This window comes from Protopterus annectens, chromosome 15.part0, assembly GCF_019279795.1.
Source record: "Protopterus annectens isolate FY-2018-M chromosome 15.part0, PAN1.0, whole genome shotgun sequence".
In the NCBI taxonomy this organism is placed as follows: Eukaryota; Metazoa; Chordata; order Ceratodontiformes; family Protopteridae; genus Protopterus; species Protopterus annectens.
In genome coordinates, this window is record NC_056749.1 from 743,498,411 (window position 1) to 743,511,538 (window position 13,128).

General features: G+C 41.4%; 1 protein-coding gene and 1 non-coding gene across 2 annotated transcripts in view; one reads left to right on the top strand and one right to left on the bottom strand.

Annotated features, from left to right (window-relative positions):
- LOC122790044 (gamma-aminobutyric acid receptor subunit beta-4) overlaps positions 1-13,128 on the bottom strand; it is a 1,529,477-nt gene that overhangs the window by 1,195,772 nt on the left and 320,577 nt on the right. The window lies entirely within an intron of this gene.
- On the top strand, positions 3,939-4,021 carry TRNAS-AGA. Its single transcript has one exon. It is a non-coding gene; the product is annotated as a tRNA-Ser (tRNA).

Below are 13,128 nucleotides of genomic sequence, written 5' to 3' on the forward strand. Positions count from 1 at the left end.
CCGTATTTTCCACTGGCCCTGGGGCTTTGAAGGATTCCACCTCAGTTTTGAGAAGTGGGAAGTTTGCTTTTGAGAAGTTTTTGACCGTGGTTTCCTTTGCTGGGGGTGGGGACGGGTGCTTAATTTATGGTCAGATCTTACCAATATGGGGTATACCTCTGGTATGGAACATAGAGTCCCCATATTGGTGATGATCAGGTCCAATATGTTTTCCCCTCTTGTGGGAGTGGTGACCAGTTGTTCCATAGCATTTGAGTTTATAAATTCTAGGAACCGTTGGGCTAGGGTGTTGGGGCTTGAGTAGTGCTCCCAGTCTATGTTTGGGTAGTTAAAGTCACCCAATATAATGGTGTTTGGAAAGACCTTCATATTTTCCAGTGTCTTCAGGAAAGCCGAGCGGGGTTTCTGAGTTTGGGAGGGTGGTCTGTAGCAGGCTACAAAGTGGAAGGCAGTTTTGCCCACTGTTAGTTGCACATGGATGGTCTCAGATGCTTCGTGCAATGCCACTAGCCTGGAGGTATGGGTATCTTTGATGAATATGGATACTCCCCCTCCTCTTGTGGTTCGGTCTGAGTTTTGGGGCTGAAAAGCATGGTATGAGGTATAGCCTGGTAGTGCTGGGGTGCTCTCAGGAGCCTTGAACCAGGTTTCTGTTACTGCACAGATATCGATATTCTCCATACTGAGGAGAGCCTCAAGTGCATGCATCTTGATGTTTAGACTTCTGGCGTTGAGCAGCATTACTCTTAGTTTCTTTTTCCTTGTGTTGTCTAAGGAGGTGGGTTTGTCTTTTGAGCCTTGCCTAAAAAAGGCACAATGGGGGTGGCAAGAGCCTTGGCCAGTATTCAAAAACCCAGGGGTGACAGGTACAAGCCGTCCCTAGCGAAGAAACGTGGCTTGTCAAGCATGTCATCCCAGGCTGACAGACACTGGATCCCCTTTGAGTGACACCAATACTTTAGCCAATTGTTGAAACTGATCATTTTGTCTTTATACTGTGGTATCATTCTTGGTGAGGGTAAGATGCTACTCAAGGTCAGGGTCATACTGGCCTGGGCCACATGATCAGAGAGCTCCTCTATGTCTCTTTTCATGTAATCCAGGGAGGTACATCTCAGGTCATTCACACCAGCATGAACAATGACGGAGTCATATTTATAATTGCTTTGGAGTGACCTGAGTGCTTGTGTTATGTGGCGGATCCTGGCACCCGACAAGCAGCTTACAGTGACCTTCTCCTTGTTCAGCCTGGTGAGAGGGACGTCAGTGTGTCTGACAATAGAGTCACCTATTACAAGTGTATTAGGTGTGTTGTTTAGCCTTAAGGGCTGTGACTGTGTGGCACACTGACTTTGTGAACTATGTGATACGTGGGTATTGTTGTGGGGTAGCAGTTTCTTGGATGTCTGCTTTGGAGGTCTCTGTTGCTTGGGCAGATTTTTATTTAGAGCCTCCGAGTATGTTTTTGTGTTTATGTGTTTGGTTTGCTGTTGCGATAGGTCTATGTGAGACTGGATTTGTGGTGTGTGTGATTACCTTCTCCTCCAGACTGACCATGCCAGTACTATGTTGAGAGAGCTCAGCCTCCAGTTTGGCTATATAGTTGCATCTCTCACATATATTTGAGCTTGTTGGGAAGAGGAGAGGGTGGTCTGTGTACATAAGGCAGTTGTAACATTGCCTCAAGATTCCCATATTCACCATCTGGACTGGAGAGTAAACCTGAAACTGACTTTTGGACATGCCAGAATAGTATAAGGAATTACTTTTTGACTTGATCAAAAAGGACCTATAGGGAGCCAAGTACTTAAAGTGAGTATAAGAGGGTGTAGTGCTTTAGTTTATTAGTGCTTACTTATAAGACACTTATCCTAGCTACTGCTGGGTTTTAGAATGAAAATAGAGTGCTTACTTTGAGATTTGGAACAGTTCTAAGGGAAAAAGTGAAGAGCAGACTTTGTGGAGCTGGGAATAGTTTAAACCTGATTAAGCGGCGCTGCCCGATGCTGCACTATGCGCAAAAACGCGCAAAAGAGGGTTTTAAGAGAGGGGGATCAAGGAGTTTGGAATTGACCCAAAATGGCCAATAAAACTACAGTTTCTTGGCAGTAACCACTCCCACAGGGGCAGGCAGGCTGTTTAGTGTTTACCACTGCCACTGATGAACACAGAGACTTCCCTTTAGCTCAAGCAAGCAATGGCCTCCAAGAAACTTACAAACACTTCAGAACAGCAAATCTGTAACTGAACTTTTTTTTTAAATTTCAGAAAGTGGGAAAAAAGCAAGATTTTTTTTGTTTTGTTTAAAGATTGCAGAGATACACAAGTAGCAACAAGTTAGAACAGTGCAATAAATGACCCCTTTGGTTCCAAACTTTATATTAAAAAGAGCATAATAAAGGGCCAAATGGTAAGATCTTCCAGAATGTGCTTTAGTTTAAGTATGTTTAAATTGGAACTAGGTAACCTAACTAGTATGTTTTTGGAAAGAGGATATCCGAAGACGCTTATTTTGGAAACTGGAGAAAGAATTTTACACGACTGGGGTACGAAATACACTTGCTCTTGAGATCCAGTGTGGAGATTGACAAACCCAGGGACCAAACTAATGAAAATTTTCCCCATTCTATGTTTATCCAATTTGATGGTAGAAGTAACATCTTAAAGGATATTATGACAAAAAATTGGACCATTGTTATGGGTAACACAGAACTGATTGAACACTTGGGGAAAAACTGAGTTTTGTATTCAAAACAGGTAATAACTTGAAAATTTTATTTGAACATGCTATTAAAAATATTCAGACAATAACAAGATGGGGGGGTGTGGTATGTGTAATTATTGTATACACATTTGTCAAGACAATAATATTGCGATAGGAGATCCCCCAAGAAGTGTATTTTTAAGTACAGGGAACTGTGGTACTGTAGGTAGTCTATATTGCCATCTGTAAACACTAACTTTCTTTACATAGGGAAAACTACCAAAAGCCTCCAGAAGCACATTTATGAACATTTTTATGCAATTCAGAATTGTGACAACAATAATGCACTGTATAGACAGCCAAGAGAATAATTTTAAATTTGGCATCTTGGAAAAGATTAATAAAGATGTGAGCAGAGGGTACTGGGAGAATAAAGTTGAAGAGAGTGAATTTAAATGGAAATCGAGACTAAATGCAACAACTGAGCCCAGGATTAATGACAGCACTTCCATTATGTCAGTTCTAAGGAAGAAACCTATGTATGTATGAATGGGGTAATCCCCGTTTAAGAACTAATTGTTAATTAACTTTTAAGTGATCCCATGGTAATTGTATTTTAATATTAAATGATGGAATTTTGTAGTTCATGGTTCTGATGAAGTCTGTTTGATGAAAGTGCTTAACCTTTTTAATTGTTTTATTAAACCGTTTTGTACCTGATTGGGACTTTGAGCCTTATTGGTCACACTACTTCATGGATTTGGTTTTGCGGTGTTGTCTGAAATTCTATTATACTTCTGCATGTTATTACATGGGGCATCCTCTCATATCATTGACTATACTGAACATGCTTTGTAGGAAATTCTATATTTCTGCATGTTATTACATGGTTTACCATCTCATAGGTCTGCATGTTATTACACGGTCTATACTGCACATGGTTTGTCTGAAATTCTGTTATATTTCTGTATGTTATTATATGGTCTACCATCTCATTCCACTAACTTTACTGCACATGGTTTGTATAAAATTCTGTATTTCTGCATGTTATTATATGATCTACCATCTCATACCACTGACTATACTGCAGGACTGTAGGAGGTCAGAATGGAGAAATGATAAGTTTGCAAGAAAAGGAGAGCAGTATTGCTGAAATTGAATTAATCCTCAAGTTTTGGTGAGTACTTTCATGAGGTGACCCTGTTTTCCACAAAATCTCACCAAGACAACACTGATATATTGTGGCCGAGTGGTTAAGGCGATGGACTAGAAATCCATTGGGGTTTCCCCGCGCAGGTTCGAATCCTGCCGACTACGACTATCTGGGGTTGGGAGGGTGGCCTAATGGTTAAGGTGTTTGCCTTACAAACACAAGGTGCAGGGTTTGAGTCTCACAAGGGATAATTGGCTAGGCTTAAAATAGCTCGCAAGGGCAGTTAGCTTAGTATGAACCTATGAACCTATGAACCTATACTGTATTTATATAGCATATATCATGGGCAGAAGTAGGTCAAAAATAAAAAAAGGCTAGCTGGGTGCACAAGAACCAGGATAAAAAGACACTCAGTCCTAGTAGGTGCACTCGTGCCAGGACTGGAAAAAATGACAGTGTAGAATCCTCAAGACATGGAAACATTCCTACAATGGGGCCAGGCCAGGCCCAGAGGGAGGATGCCCCCCTGTTGAAGGTAGTAGCAGTCCATAAAAACAACAAAAATTGATTGGCCGAAGACCCATAAAGACGATAGAGTGGACTATTGAGGATAAGAAAGAAATTATGTGTTGTTACTATTATGCAAAAAGCCCAGAATTTCCAGGCACAAGATATACAAAACGGTTGAGAAGTTAGAGGAAAGAAAAATACTTCTGCAGGAAAAACTGTCAGAAGCCTCAAATAAAAATTTGTGTTCATTAATACAACAGATTTGTGAAAAACAGTATAAATACTGTGAAACTTTGGTCTGTCTGGAAAAAGAAGTATCTGAGGTAGTGTGAAAATATAAACAACAAAAACCTAGAGATTTTTGAAAAGAATATAAAAAAGAAATATGGACATGGGAAAGAAAGAGAGATATGATATGGTACAATATTTATGCAAAGGTAAAAGCCAAATTAATTAATATAAGGAAGGCAGCCCCAAAAATATTCAAAGAGAAATACAGACAAAAGAATCCAGACATGGAAAATTTCACAATAAAAAAATAATATCACAAAGAGGGAATGTAGAAAGAAGAAGAATAAAATATATATTAAAAAATGGAAGTTGAAGTTATGGAGTGCCTGCGAACTGATGGATTTAATGCAGAAGGTCTAAGACAGGCAAGAGAAGAGTTGCTTGATTTAATAGAGATAGACATATTAAGATCACTGAACAAAAATTAAAATAGACTGCAGAAGGTCAATAAAACACAAAAAGTCAGAAGTTTGATAAAACAAATGAACACAGTAATTAGGACTGCCCATAGAGATCCATGTGATATAATAGAAGTAAACAGGATATATTACTGTGCAGCTAAATTAATAACTGATAATGTTCTGCCACAAGAACACAGGGTAGTGAGAAAAATAAAGTGGAGAAATCGAATACCATCATGGAAATATCAAACAAAGAAAACTATAAAGCAGTTAAGACAAGAAGTGTCATTGTTAGAAGAAAATGCAGGAGGGAACATATCAACAAAAATACTCAGAAACATAGGTTCATAGGTTCATAGGTTCATACTAGGCTATCTGCCCGAGGGCATTTATAAGCCTAGCCCATTGTTTTGTGGCTTACGCCACCCCTTTAGTATGGGGAACTATACCCATTATTTTGCTGTGCCTCTGTCGAGCAGTGACACTGAGGTAATTCCTGGGGTATATCTGCGATCTCCCATCCATTGGTCAAGATTTCTCTTGAACAAGGCCAGCGAGGTGCTCTGCCTCACATGTACCGGGATTTTGTTCCACAGCATAGGGAGTCTTTGGGTGATGAATCTATCCCTCCAGCACGTCCTATTAATAGCCGTGTCGAGGTTTAAGTCTCCGCCTTTGTGGCTCTGATGGATCTAGATTTTTGAGGTGAAGCATATTCATCAAATTTGGGTTTGATATGGCCTTGTATGTTAGGCAAAGGTCACCTCTGAGACTGAATAGAGCTGGAGTTCTTTCAGTCGGGCAGCATAGGACAGATTTTTGAGACCCTTTATCCTTTTGGTGAGGAATTTTGTGGCCTCTCCAGCTGCTGCAAGTGTCGGGTCAGATACATTCCGAATGGGGCATTGTACTCAATCATTGGTCTGATGAGTGATGAGTAAAGGGAGACTATGACCTCCCTTGATCTAGATGAGAATCCCTTCATGATAAGGTGGGCAATGTAGAAGGACTTCCTAACTACTTTAGCTACATGGGTGTCGAATGACAGACTACTATCAACCTGGGTCCCCAGGTCCCTGATAACTTCTTCTGTGCTCAGTGGATTGCCATCTATTTGGTAGCTAGGGGTAACCTTGTTTTTCCCGAAGGGTATGACTATGCATTTTTTGGCATTTAACTTTAGGCCGTGGCTCTGGCACCAGTTATCCGTTTCTGTGAGACCCTTCTGAAGGATATCTGTGTCAGATGTGTTTTCTACTATGGCGCCAGTTTGCAGTCATCTGCAAACTTTGTCAGCCATAACCCTCCTGTGTTTGCTTGTACTGGAAAAGTAGATGCCAAACAAGAGTGGGCCCAGGACTGAGCCCTGTGGGACACCACTTGTGACAGGCTTTGAGTCTGACATGGCGCCAGCAACTCTGACCCTGTGGGTTCTGTCACTCAGCCAGTTTGCAACCCATCTTGTGATGTATGGGTTAACATTTAGGCTGATGAGTTTTTCAATGATACCCGAGTGGGGTATTGTATCAAGGCCTTAGCCAGATCGAGGTAGGCTGTATGGACTGCCTTTCCCTCATCAATGGCTTTGGTGACTGTTTCAAAAAGTCAACCAAGTTTAAAAGGCATGATCTGCCTTTGACAAAGCCAAACTGGGTTGGATCCAAAGTCTGCAAATTCTCTGTCTTTATTTATGAGGTCCATTATGATCCTCTCCATGGCTTTGCAGATAAGGCTTGTCAAGCTAATGGGCCAGTAATTTCCAGGGTCTGTGGTGGCACCGCCTTTGTGAAGTGGGACCACAGTTGCAGTGCGCCACTCCTGGGTACGTATCCAGAGGTAAGACTTTGATTAAACAGCTGTCCTAGCTGTGGGTTTAATTCCTCATTGAGTTCGTGGAGCACACAGCCGGGACACCATCGGGTCCCATGGATGCTGTGTTTTTGCTTTGGAGAGAGCAGTTCTCACTTGGGCGCTGGAGATGTTTGGGGGCTGCACTCATTTGGTATAGATATCTCTCCTTTGGGAGGGGGAGTTTGCACTGAACCTGTCAGCCAGTATGTTGGCAATGTCTGTAGGATCAGTAATCTTCACATCATTTTGAACTAGTTCTGAGCATATCTGGGAGTTTCCTCCTAGGTTTCTAACATAGCTAAAGAAGGCCTTATGATTGTCTTTTGAGTCTTTAGCTATTTTTCTCGAAATTTGCTTTGGATGATTTTATGAGAGCTCTTAGTTTTTTACTTATAGTGATCAAGGGTGTCTTACCTTTTAAGGATTTTGCTCTATCTTGTAGTAGCTTCCTCCTTTTGTTGTAGAGTTTGTTTATGGCTGGGGTCCACCAGACTGGACGCTTGCCTTTGGTACAAAGAGTCTTTGTTTTGCTTGGGATTGCCTTATCCATGCAGTCCTGCAGGTGCTGGTAGAAGGCAAGTGATTCAGCGGCTTGAGTACTGTTTTCCGCTCGGGGCCTGAAAGGAGACCACACTAGTCTTTAGAAGTGTGAAGTCGGCTTTTGAGAAGTTCTTTACTGTGGTCTTTTATTTCAGGTGGGGGTGGGATGAGGACCTCCAGCGAGATTAGTTTGTGATCTGATCTCACCAGTGAGGGGTATACTTCCGGTGTTGAACATTGTGCTCCCATGTTCGTGATGATGAGATCAAGTATGTTATCTCCTCTTGTGGGGATGGTGACTAGTTGTTCCATGGCATTTGAGTTTATGAATTCCAGGAACTTTTGGGCTAGGGTGTTTAGGCTTGAGTAGTGTTCCCAGTCTATATTAGGGTAATTGAAGTCACCTAGTATGATGGTGTTTGGTGATACATTTATCCTCTAGTGTTTTCAGGAAGGCCATGTGAGTTTCCTGAGTTTGTGAGGGTGGCCTGTAACATGCTACAATTTGCAGAGCAGTCTTGCCTATGGTTAATTGCACCTGGATGGTCTCCAATGCATCGCGTTGCCACCAGTCTTGAGGTGTGGGTGTCCTTGATGAATATGGATACCCCTCCTTTCTTGGTATTGTCCGGATTTTGGGGCTGGAACGCATGATATGAGGTAAAACCTGATAGCTGGGGTGCTCTCAGGAGCCTTGAACCAGGTTTCTGTCACAGCACAGACATCGATGTTCTCCATACTGAGAAGGGCCTCGAAAGTGCATTTTGAGATTTAGACTTCTGGCATTGAGCAGCATTACCCTTAGTTTTTTCCTTTTTGTGTTCTAGGGTGGTAGGTTTAGAATTTGAGCCTTGCCTAAAAAGGCACTATGGGGTGGCAAGAGCCTTTGCCAATATCTGAATCCCAGGGTGACAGGTGCAAGCCCAGCGTGGCTTGTCCAGCATGTCATCCCAGGCAGACAGATACTGGATCCCCTTTGAATGACACCAGTGTTTAAGCCAATTGTTAAAGCTGATCATCTTATCTCTGTATTGTGGCATCATTCTTGGTGAAGGTAGGATACTGCTCAAGGTCAGGGTCATACCTGCCTGGGCTACATAATCAGAGAGCTCCTCAATGTCTCTTTTCATGTAGTCCAAGGAGGTACGTCTCAGGTCGTTTACACCAGCGTGGACAATGACTGAGTCATATTTGTACCTGCTGTTGAGAGACCTGAGTGCTTGCGTTATGTGGCGGATTCTAGCGCCCGACAGGCAGCTTACTGTGACCTTCTCCTTACTCAGTCTGGTGAGCGGGACATCAGTGTGTCTGACTATGGAGTCACCAATGACTAGTGTGTCTGGCATTGTGTTTGGCCTTAAGGGCTGTGACTGTTTGACACTCTGACTGTGAGGTCTATGTGTTGGGTGTTGTGTTCTGAGGTGGTGGTTGTTTGGGTGTCTGCTTTGGTGGCCTCTGCTGTTTTGGTAGATTTTTGATCAGAGCCTCCGAGTATGTCTTTGTGTGTTTATGTGTATGATTTGAGGTTGTAATGGTACTATGTGGGACTGGGTCTATAGTGTGTGTGGTAACCTTCTCCTCCTGACTGGTCTTGCCAGTCCTATGTTGAGAGAGCTCAGCCTCCAGTTTGGCCGTATAGTTGCATCTCTCGCATGTATTTGTGTTTTGTGGGAGGAGGAAAGGGTTGTTCAGGTACATGAGGCAATTGAAACATTGCCTCAATATTCCCAGGTTCACCAGCTGAGCAGGAGAGGACACTAGCAACTGATCCCTCGACATGCTAGAAGGGTAGACGAAAACTTTAAAAAGATTCGGGGACGTGGGTGACCGAGAAATGGGGGTTGCCTTTTGGGGTACTATCTATGACAAGAGTGCCGTATCAAGGTAATAAGTACTGTAGGAGCAAGTGCTAGGTTTAATAGATAGAGAATAGTCTACTTGGAGTCAAGTAGAGTTGATCTTTTAGTTATAGGATACGCTGATTTGATCAGTAGTATAGTTCGAGGAAGGTAGTTTTAAGGAAAATTTGAAGAGTGGACTTTAGGTAGCCCGAATAGTTTAAACCTGCTTAACCGCACTGCCCTAGTGTGCAACAGTGGCAGCTCTGCTTTATACCAGGGGCTGGAAAAGCTAGAAACTGGCCCAAACGACCAATAAACTACTAGTTACTGGCTGAAACCTCACAAAACTGGACAAAGGCAGCAATGCTTCCCACTCCCACTGGTAAGCAAGGTAGCTTCCCTTCCCCAAATAAGGCAAGGAAAGAGTGCACAGGAACGACAACCAAAGCCCAGGAATCAGCAACTCTGAAACTGGACTAAACTAGTAAAGCAGGAAAGCAAGGTAGCTTCCCTTCCCCAAATAAGGCAAGGAAACAGTACACAGGAACTACAACCAAAGCCCAGGAATCAGCAACTCTGAAACTGGACTAAACTAGTAAAGCAGGAAAAACAAGAGATATTTTTTCTTTTTTTTTTTTTTTCACAAAACAGGCAGAAACAGGTACAGCAAACACTTATAAATGCTATGAATCAGCTACTACAGCTTACACAGAAGAATTTGCTACAAATACAGTCAAATAGTAACAAACAAGGATTCCAAGTGCAATATTAAGTTAAATGCAGTAAAACAGCTTCAATGTAACAGAAAGGCAGGCGAAATACAGTTGCTAGGTATTCAGATGTGGAAAGCAACAAAAATATACTTAGTATCAAGAAAAGTCGCTTATTCAGCTCTCTGCAGCCTGGATTACTCTGCTGGCCCACGTGGAGTCTGTGCTGAGTAGGTACAAGCTGAAAGTTTTATACCAGGGGCTGGAAAAGCTAGAAACTGGCCCAAACGACCAATAGACTACTAGTTACTGGCTGAAACCTCACAAAACTGGACAAAGGCAGCTCAATGCTTCCCACACCCACTGCTAAGCAAGGTAGCTTCCCTTCCCAAATAAGGCAAGGAAACAGTACACAGGAACTACAACCAAAGCCCAGGAATCAGCAACTCTGAAACTGGACTAAACTAGTAAAGCAGGAAAGCAAGGTAGCTTCCTTCCCCAAATAAGGCAAGGAAACAGTACACAGGAACTACAACCAAAGCCCAGGAATCAGCAACTCTGAAACTGGACTAAACTAGTAAAGCAGGAAAAACAAGAGATATTTTTTCTTTTTTTCTTTTTTTCACAAAACAGGCAGAAACAGGTACAGCAAACATTTATAAATGCTATGAATCAGCTACTACAGCTTACACAGAAGAATTTGCTACAAATACAGTCAAATAGTAACAAACAAGGATTCCAAGTGCAATATTAAGTTAAATGCAGTAAAACAGCTTCAATGTAACAGAAAGGCAGGCAAATACAGTTGCTAGGTATTCAGATGTGGAAAGCAACAAAAATATACTTAGTATCAAGAAAAGTCGCTTATTCAGCTCTCTGCAGCCTGGATTACTCTGCTGGCCCACGTGGAGTCTGTGCTGAGTAGGTACAAGCTGAAAGTTTTATACCAGGGAGCTGTTACAAGCTAGGAACTGGCCCAAAACGACCAATAGACTACTAGTTACTGGCTGAAACCTCACAAAACTGGACAAATGGCAGCTCAATGCTTCCCACTCCCACTGGTAAGCAAGGTAGCTTCCCTTCCCCCAAATAAGGCAAGGAAACAGTACACAGGAACTACAACCAAAGCCCAGGAATCAGCAACTCTGAAACTGGACTAAACTAGTAAAGCAGGAAAGCAAGGTAGCTTCCCTTCCCCCAAATAAGGCAAGGAAACAGTACACAGGAACTACAACCAAAGCCCAGGAATCAGCAACTCTGAAACTGGACTAAACTAGTAAAGCAGGAAAAACAAGAGATATTTTTTTCTTTTTTTTCTTTTTTTTTTCAGACATAATAGACATTATGCACAGTATTAGAACAGGATGCAGTATCACAAATAAACTAAAAATTTCACCATCGGCAGAAAAACTTAGAAGTTATGCAGATAAATATAAAGGAAATGTACAAAATAAGTAATTTATTGATGACCCAAAAAAAGTTATATAGAGAATTGGGAAACAAGGTAAAAGGAATTGAAGACCACCAAAAAAAGAAAAAATAGATATATTTTGGAGGAAGATTTATGAAGATGGTGTGTAACATAACAAAGATGATATATGGATAGAAGAAGTAACAGAAAGAATAAGAAGTTCAAAGGTACAGGATATGAAATGGCATGAAATAACAGCCAGAGAGACTGAAACAAAGTTAAGAAAAGCCTCTAACTGGAAAACCCCAGGCCCAGATGCAGTGCCTAAATTCTGGTTAAAAGTATTAACATCTTTGCATGAAGATTTAGCCATGAGTTAGAAGTATTTGTATGCACACCCCCGAACAGACACCAGCCTGGCTAACAACAGGAAAAACATTGCTCCTACTTAAGAGTGAACCTGCAAGCTAAACTAAAAATTATAGACCAATAGCTTGCCTTCTGTTGATGTATAAACTGTATACTGGAAGTGATGCAGACAGAGTTTATAGTCATTTAGAAGAAAACTCAATTATGGCAACAGAACAAAAGGGCAATAAAAAAGTCATATGGAATATTACCCCGGGGATCACACCAGTGGCTTTACTCGACAGAGGCAGTGGGAACTAAGGTTGGGTGGCACAATGCCAGGGTAATCCTATGGGCTAGGCTTGTAAAGGCCCCAGGCCATTAGCCTAGTACATGCCTATGTACCTATGAACAAAGGATCATTTGTTGTTAAATAAAGTCATAATGTAGAACTGTAAAAAGGGGAAAATCTAACTATGGCATAGACTGACTATAAAAAAGCATATGATAACATCCCACATTCATAGATAAAAGAGTGCTTAAAAATGTACAAGATACACACTACACTGATCAACTACATTACAGTGACCATGAAACAGTGGCAGACCACTTTGCAATTAAGCCATGTTAAAGGACAAATTATTATCCCAGGGATAAAAATTCAAAGGGGGAATATTCCAGGTTGACTCTTTTTCACCACAGCTATTCTGTCTATCCACTAACCCATTAAGTTGGCTACTTAACAGCTTAGGCCATGGCTATAACTTGGCTCCTAGAAAACAACAAAGTGTAAAGACTTCTTATCTTCTCTTTGTCGGTGATTTAAAACTGTATAGCTCATCAGATGAAGAACTGAAAGCAAAACTGCAAGTTGTCAAAAACTGTTTCAGATGATATACGAATGTCATTTGGTCTTGATAAATGTGCAAAAGCAACTTGTAAAGCAAGAAAACTGCAGCATCAAGAAAACATCAGTTTGGGGCAAGAATGTGATATAAAAGAACTTGAGCAAGAGGGAGTGTATAAATATTTGGGAATTCATGAATGATCAACAATAAAACATGAGCAAATGCAAATAAAACTTAGTAAGGAATACTTTAGAAGATTTAAATTAATCCCGAAAACAGCATTGACATCTAGGAACAAAATCCAACCTATAAGCCAGTTTGTTCTTCCTGTCCTAACTTACAGTTTTGGAGTGAGTCACTGGCCCCAAAACGTGTTGGATAGATTAGATAGGAAAACAAGAAGGATGCTTCATGCTCACCAAATGATTTATAAAAATCAGTGCATACCAAGTTAATATATTCCACGTTCCGAAGGACGGATGGGCCTCCTTGAAACTGATTACACGTATAGATCTGCAAT